Raw genomic sequence first — 8,830 nt, forward strand, 5'->3', positions numbered from 1 at the left:
TATGTGGCTGTCCTTGGTTCTGATTTGTGTGTGTTGAAATAGAAAAAACAACATGTTGACTCACCCTAATTGTAGAAAAATGTCATCCTCTCATGTTGACGAAACGGTCTATGACTGTCGTACAGTACACAATTGTATTTTTTGTTGTCCTAAGCTACCGGGCTAAAATGCTTGCTCGCTAGCCTAACTTCATTTCATGGGCAACGAGGACGACAACAACGAGATGCAACAATTCAAGTTTCTGTCAATGACTTATTGCTCTCGAAGTAAAGTCAAATTCAAACTGGCTTGACTTTACACTTTTTTTTTTTGGTGAGCCAGGACCATTCACAGTTGAGCTAGCAGATTGGCTATTATTTAACTTTTTTTTATCAAACGAGGCCAAATGCATGCTGGCTTCTCTTGAATTCAATGCTATGGACGGCAACAATGTCATACTCTTTTTGACCAGACAGAATTGGATAGATGGCCTACACATACAGAGGAAGAGGGGCGTTGTTTCGCTCGCTCGGATGCTTTCTCTGGTAAGATACATTCAGCCTCGTGTGAATTTAAAGAAAATGATGAAACACAGAGACGAAAGATATACATTTTTTTTTTAGAGTGCATTTGGTAAGTATTCAGACCCCTTGACTTTTTCCACATTTTGTTGCGTTACAGCCTTATCCTAAAATGTATTGTTTTTTTATTCCCATAAATCTACACACAATACCCCATAATGACAAAGCAAAAACAGGTTTGCAAATGTATTAAACATTTAAAAAAATCACATTTACATAAGTATTCAGACCCTTTACTCAGTAATTTGTTGAGGCACTTTTGGCAGCGATTACAGCCTTCAGTCTTCTTTGGTATGGACGCTACAAGCTTGGCACACCTGTATTTGGGGGGTTTCTCCCATTCTTCTCTGCAGATCCTCTCAAGCTCTGTCAGGTTGGATGGGGAGTGTTGCTGCACAGCTATTTTCAGGTCTCTCCTGGGATGTTCAATCGGGTTCATGTCCGCGCTCTGGCTGGGCCACTCAAGGACATTCAGAGACTTGTCCCGAAGCCACTCCTGTGTTGTTTTAGCTGTGTGCTAGGGTCGTTATCCTGTTGGAAGGTGAACCTTCCCCACAGTCTGAAATCCTGAACGCTCTGGAGCACGTTTTCATTAAGACTCTCTCTGTACTTTGCGCCGTTCATATTTCCCTCGATCCTTACTAGTCTCCCAGTTCCTGCTCCCAAAAAACATCCGCACAGTATGTTGCCACCATCATGCTTCACCGTAGGGATGGTATTGGCCAGGTGATGAGCGGTGCCTAGTTTCTTCTAGATGTGGCACTTGGCATTCAGCCCAAAGAGTTAAAACTTGGTTTCATCAGACCAGAGGGGGGGGATCTTGGCTTCCCTTGGCATCAACAAGCCACTGTCTGAACTTGTTTTTTTCTCAAAGGTCCCAGGATGTCACGTGTCCTACTTACGTATGTAACAACTTAAGCATTGCGAAACGTATATTTGATCAAATAAACCTCATGTAGCAAATAAGCCATAAAAAATGTTGACCATATTCGGCCACACTCATTGACCTACGTACAAAGGCTCCTTGCTCGGCAGGTAAAACAACGAAAAAACGCCTCGTGTTGAAGGTAGACAGATTTTACGCCGAGTGGGGCCTCTCTCTTCCTCTTTGACTGGGCCCAAAATAAGTCTGGTTGTCCTTAGTTACCACAGCCACAAAGTCATAAACCCTGCCCTATGCCTATTTCTGCAATTTATAACCTAACCTCAACCACACTGCTAACCTTATGCCTAACCTTAATTTAAGACCAAAAAGATCATTTTAGTTTTCATGCTTTTTTTGGGTGACTGTGGAAACTTGTGCCTGTTCTCACACGTATCTGCCCTCTCATTGGCTAGAATGGCCCCACCTGATCTTTCCTCCCGACTGCCTTAAATTTAAGACATTTATTTGTATTGTTAGAGCGGCCTCTAGACTATCTGGTCAATGTCATGGATAATATGTGAAGAGATGCAATGCAACCAAAGATATTTTTAACTAAACCAAGAGACCACAGCCTGTCGTTTCAAATTGGAACAAACGAGTCATAGTGGGCAGAACAGGCAAGGTGGGCAGAGCCAAGCACGAGCTAGCGAGATCTTATTGGTGTGCTCTAACAATTTGTATATTTCAGTTAAGGAACGCCTACTCTGAAGTGTGCGTGTACAATAACTCAACTTTCCTTTGCACTCCTCAACAACGCAATTTTTTAAAACTTTGGCAAAGGGTGAAGTCTACAAAACTTTTAACAGATTCAAATTTTGGGAACAGAACTGTATTGAGATCAAAAGTTTCATTGGTGAGAACATTTGTGGAATGTCGGTCAAAATTCAATCAGTTGCGATTTTTGCATGTCAATCTTGGTGGGGGAAAAAAAAGTGGGATGCATGCCAGCAAAGCCACTACACATCACTAAACAATACATGAATTGCACGATAACGGTGACCACAAACTGTTAGGGCCTACATAAAGCTGTCCCAACAGCAGTGTCCAAACAGCAGTCCCAACATCTTACCACTGCTACACCTGGCTATCAGTGGAGCCTTGTCTGGCAGCAAAACAGTTCATTCAGCCTCATTTACTGCCTTTAAAAAAAAACAGCTGGAATGACTGACTTGCTTAAACAAATGTGGTTTCTAATGACAATTGAGATGTGGCATAAGGGGACGACAAGCGGATAAGAGGCAATCCATAATTTCGATTAAGACAATCAGCGAGCTAGGACGGACAGTCAATATAACTTTGTTTAGCACATTTGAAATGTACCACGACAGAATTCAGAACATGGGCCGTTCTTACAGTGTTCTCCCTGTACACCAAGTCAGAACTGTAGGATAAATAAAGGGGGCATATAAGCAGATAATGAAAGCTCTTACAATATTTGATGATTACATTTCTCTAAAACACATTATAGGCTATATGTGCACCACCAAGTCAGAACAGTAGGCAAAATTAAGAGGGGTAAATAGACCATATTATTAGGGTGAGGCACATGGGCTACTAACATTATACGACACAACATAGTATTACTTTCTTAGCTACAGTATGCATACTACATAATTTATGCAGCAGCATACAATACATGTTTGGACTCACCTTGTGCTGTGCTCACTTCAACAAAAAGGTGGCGTGGCAGTCCTTGGGAAAATTTGGTCATCAAAGTCTGGCATTCTCTGGATTTATGGTGCTTTCAAAACAACTGGGAACTCTGGGGGGGAGGGAAAACAAGGTTGAATCATGATGTCATTGATCTTGAGGTCGTAGCTCTAGAAAGAGGTCGGATTTACAATTCCAAGTTGGATGACCGTTTCCAGTCGGAGCTCGTTTATTCCCGATTTACCAGTTGTCTGAAGTTTTCACCGTTCCGAGTTAAGTTGTTTTGAGCGTGGCACATAACATGCTTCATTGACTGCATGGCCAATGTTCAATGTTTATCATTTTAAACTGGGAAAAGAGAACCTTAATCCCAGATTTGGGACCACACAGCCACTCCACTGAATAGTAGGCTATTGATTGTTTTGCAATGCTTGCAGTTAGCCACTGTCGCTGATTCCCTCCAAACCACTCATTGTTGAATTTGTGATTTCCAACTTGTGTGATGTTTATATCCAATGGCCGATGAGCACCGATACATTTTCATTTCTCTTCATATGACAAGGGTTAAAAAGGGGGCTGGGGCCTCCCGAGTGGCGCAGCGGTCTAAGGCACTGCATCGCTGTGCTAGCTGCGTTACTACAGATCATGGTTCGATATCAGGCTTTGTCGCAGCCAGCCGCAACATGAGGTGTACAATCGTCCGGGTTAGGGGGAGGGTTTGGCTGGCCGGGATGTCCTTGTCCCATCGCGCTCTAGCGACTCCTGTGGCGGGCTGGGCGCAAGCACGCTGACACAGTCGCCAAGTGTACTGTGTTTCCTCCGACACATTGGTGCGGCTGGCTTCCGGGTTAAGCATGCATTGTGTCAAGAAGCAGTGCAGCTTGGCGGGGTTGTGTTTCGGAGGACGCACGGTTCTCGACATTCGCCTCTCCAGAGTTCGTACAGGAGTTGCTGCGATGGGACAAAGATTAACTACCAATTGGATATCACGATATTGGGGAGGAAAAAGGGGGTAAAAAAAAAAGAAATATGGAGTTGCCAGTAGATTGTTGACTTGATTCATGATGATTGCTAGCAAAGATTTTGAAAATATGATATGATCAGTCCAATCAAAGCTACTGTACATATAACGTGATTTAACATTTTATCTGTGGCCAATGACCTCGAGCCTTCTTGGATGGGCACTTCTAATGTACTCTATGGCAGCACCCAAGGGTCTAGAATTTTCTAGCTCTACCCTTAGACTTGATGGTGACGTAGTGTCCCCATGAGTGACAGAACACTGAGCCAAGCATGGCGCAACGCTTGTCCTACCACCACAGAAAGCACTGAGCTAGGCTGAAACACCTGAATTTTGGAGTAGCCTTACTCAAGAAAACAAAAGAAGAGACCATGTTTTTATGCGGCTTTATTAACACGATTTATTTTTTTTACATTGTTTGCAAACTGATATGTGACACGTATTAATGCCAAAATAATATGCAAAAGAGGCTAACTCAAAATATATATATAATTTGTTGGGCTCGAATGACGGGTCCCCACTGCGTTCTATGTTCTCACGTTGGGTTTTCTAAAACGCTAAACGGATGCTGCTCTCATCTGTGACGCAACATCTCCAATGTGTTGGCTACGTGGTTGATCTCAAACACGTGTCATTCAATCATTGGTTAATTTGTGCGGTGTGCAGAAAATGAATACCTAAAGGTTCCACAGTTATAGGTGCAGTAATCTTGATAATAATTTGGGATGAACAATCACATTCGGAGGGAGGACTAAACCATTTAACAGGTTAAGTATTATTAAAAAACGTATTTGAAGACTATCCATAGAACATATTATGGGAAGATTAAGACTGTGTTGGACGAAAATATCACCTCGTAAATTTCGTCATGTGGAACTGTCATACTTGACAGATAATCAATGATTTGCTCAAGTGTATGGTAATGTTGCCTTATGAGGAAGGGGACCGGACAGGGTCTGAGCCACGTTCTGTTGCCAAACGTTTGTTGCAGATAAAAAAGGGGGCATTAATAGATGATTCCTTGTTTTAGATGTTGGAAAGGCATGTTTGTTCTACATAACATATTGATCTGAACGTTCCAAAACGTGTCCTGTTGTACGTGCCACTGTTCTACATTTACTTGGACCAGGGGTGGAAAAAGTACCCAATTGTCATACTTGAGTAAAAGTGAAGATACCGTAATGGAAAATGACTGAAGTGAAAGTCACCCAGTAAAATACTACTTGAGTAAAAGTCTAAGTATTTGGTTTTAGATATACTTAAGTATCAAAAGTTAATGTAATTGCTAAAAGTATTTATACCTAAGAACTTTATACCACTGACCTGGACGCTGTGCACACCTGAACATGTTGTTGCTTTGTCATTAAAGGGTATTGTGTGTTGATTTATGAAGGGGAAAAAACTATTTCATCCATTTTAGAATAAGGCTGTAACCATGGTTGGGGAGTAACGAATTAACATGTAATCCGTTACATGTAAGGGATTACAAAAAACGAACTAATCCGTTACATTATCAGCAAAAATATTGTAATCAGATGACCGATAATTTTGAAAAACAAACTAGATGATTAATTACTTCGAGGATTACTTTTACATTCAGAAAGGATGTTTGCGAAAAAAAATCTTTGACAATTCTCTCTTTTTTCAATGACATTCAAATCGTCATTTTTAAGTGTATTCCACTTGAGCGAGTCTGACCACAAATTAGAGGCAATATGATGACACACCAAATGTGCTTGATGGAAGGCGGGAAAAGAGCAGGAATAGGTTTTTGTAGGCTCCAGTCCAAGCTATGTCTTCCAGTGGTGCGACTGCTGGCGGCATCCAAAGATTATCCAACTTGAATAAACGCTTGGAGGGAAGGATGACAGTAGTGGTGATACGGAACTACATTTTTTTTTATATACATATATTTTTTATTAACCTTTATTTAACGAGGCAAGTCAGTTAATAACAAATTATTATTTACAATGACGGCCTACCAGGGAACATGAACTGCCTTGTTCATGGGTTGAAAGACAGATTTTAACTTGTCAGCTCGGGTATTTGATCCAGCAACTTTTCGGTTACTGGCCCAACGCTCTAACCACTAGGCTACCTGCCGCCCCAAAGCACTGCTACATAACCGCTACATAACGTTAGCGCATTGATGTGAATCACACTGCTGCTCTCTCATTTAGCTGTTTGCGCCTTACGGGTTGTGGTTTTTGTGGATGGCTGTTCACAAATCTAAATGTGTATTTGAACCCAATAATGGTTGAATTCAAGAAGTTTAAACTGCCTATCAATCATTGTTTTTGAAACCAGTGGACAGCCAGTGAAAAATGCGCTCTTGCAAAAGCTGCATAGTGCAGATCCCAGCCTATGGAATAAAAGTGGGGCTTTTATTGCTCAATCTAATTCATACTGATATTTTTTTTATCCATAGGCCTAATGGACACATGCTCAAACTTTTGATAGGCTTAAAGGGGCAATCTGTAGATGCAACATCTATTTTTGAACTTATAAATTATATAAACAGTACCAGTCAAAAGTTTGGACACACCTACTCATTCAAGGGTTATATCCATGATGTGACAAAGGTGCTCAAAGGGCCAGTGAAGGAATATTTCTGTGCAGTTTTACAAGAAGAAGAGAAAGACTTTAAAGTTATTGTTTTCCAGCCACAGCTCCATGAGCGGTTCGCTTCTGCAGAGCAAAGGAAGTTGTGTATGAAGTGTCGCATACCCAGAGGCCCATGGTGGACGGACATCTAATCATCCCCTAGAAACGTTATTTAGAAAATCAGACAAAGAAAGGAAGGCCAAATCAAAGGAAAGGACCATTTCAAAATGATAAAGAACCATGTTGAGCAATGCATGTTATGTTGATTGTATTTATTGTACATGGCATGTTTTCACAGGACTCCCGTGGAATTGAAAAAGGTGACGCTTCAGAAAGCCAAGAACGGAAATGGCAAGACTGAGATCAAGTTTACAGACAAGTCCACAATTTCTGTCATCAAACATTTACCCTATAGTCAACGAGGATCCCTGGCTGACCTTCAAGAAACCAAGGGAAAGAAGGTGATGAACGTTTCAATTTAACAATGCAACATGATCATTTGACAATTGATAGTTCAGTACAATGAGATACTTAATATACTTGAGGCTTTAGAATATGTGAATGATACCCACTGTGACTGAAAGTAAATGTTACTGGTTTATCACCCATGTCTGTATTTTCTCTCTCCTTTTGGGTAAGAGTATTTGTATTTTTTCTCCTTTATAGGTGAACGTTACTGTTCTTGTGATCCGGAAGCTGAATGAGAGCCAAGGTAAAACACGAGCTGGCACAGACATGCGAAAGGTGGAGTATAGTGTTGCTGATTTGAACGCACTTGCTGAGCTAACCGTGTGGAAACCGAAGATGGTTGAAGAGGGGCAATGGTACAGAATCACCAACGTCTCTGCTGGTCAGTTTTGGGGCAGGATCACACTGGGTACAACACCATCCAGTGTAATTTAGTGTGGCTAATCATAGATGTGAGAAGTTTAAGGGGAAAATCTGTGGAGCCAGTTTGTCCCAAATGGGAAGGAAAACCAGTGGAATGATCTTCATAGACAAGACAGACAATATTCTGAAGGTAGATGACGCTGCCATCAGGAGTGCTCTAAATGGAAAATGTATTGAGAGTATGTCTACAGCTGGAGACAGCGCTAAATGAAGTACTGGTCGAAGTCACAGTGCTTGATAAACTTGTATCAATTACCCCTCTACCAGTCTAATCAATTTTTGTTTTTCTCACCCAGTCACACACAATAGCCCATAATGACCAAGTGAAAACATGTTTTTAGAAATGTTTGCAAATGTATTGAAAATGAAATGCAGAAACATCTAATAAGTGTTCACACCCCTGAGTTAATACATGTTAGAATCACCTTTGGCAGTGATTACAGCTGTGAGACTTTCTGAATATGTCTAAGAGCTTTCCACATCTGGATTGTACAATATTTCCGCATTATTCTTTTTTTAAATTCTTCAAGCTCTTAAGTGTTGATATTTTCTAGTCTTGCCATAGATGTTCAAGCTGATTTAAGTCAAAACTGTAACTTGGCCATTCAGGAACATTCAATGAAATCTTGGTAAGCAACTGGCCTTGTGTTTCAGGTTATTGTCCTGCTGAAAGGTTCATTTGTCTCCCAGTATCTGTTGGAAAGCACACTGAACCAGGTTTTCCTCTAGAATTTTCCTTGTGCTTAGCTCTATTTCGTTTTATTTTTATCAAACTCCTCAGTCCTTGCCGAGGACAAGCATACCCATAACATGATGCAGCCATTGACCAAACATTTTGTATTTATGTTATACATTTTATATAATATAAAAATCTGGACTTTATTTTTTTTATTTTAGTTGTAGCCTAGACTAACAAACTGATTGTATTTTACAGTTGATATAGGAATACATTTGTTTATGTATCAATACATTGACCCAGCATTCCTTGTCTTTTCAGTTGTTTCTGACCAGTCAACTTAGGTCAGCTATGGAGTCCTTTGGGAAACGCAGATAACGAACCATTTATAAATAAATGAGTTGGGCTCCCGAAAGGACTGATCTCTATAATATATAAACTTTAGGAAATCTCCTATTCTGAGCTAGCTATTAAAATAGTATGAACATACCTTTAACGGCAAC

The 8,830-nt window shown here is 40.7% G+C and overlaps 1 long non-coding RNA gene across 1 annotated transcript; it reads left to right on the top strand.

The window, feature by feature from the left end:
• Positions 1-982: 982 nt before the first annotated feature.
• On the top strand, positions 983-8,619 carry LOC106560495 (uncharacterized). The gene is made up of 3 exons (XR_001318610.3): positions 983-4,923; positions 7,059-7,221; positions 7,427-8,619. It is a non-coding gene; the product is annotated as an uncharacterized LOC106560495 (long non-coding RNA).
• The last annotated feature ends 211 nt before the right edge of the window (positions 8,620-8,830 follow it).

The sequence above is a fragment of the Salmo salar genome, chromosome 10 (assembly GCF_965601325.2).
Source record: "Salmo salar chromosome 10, fSalSal1, whole genome shotgun sequence".
Lineage (NCBI taxonomy): Eukaryota > Metazoa > Chordata > Actinopteri > Salmoniformes > Salmonidae > Salmo > Salmo salar.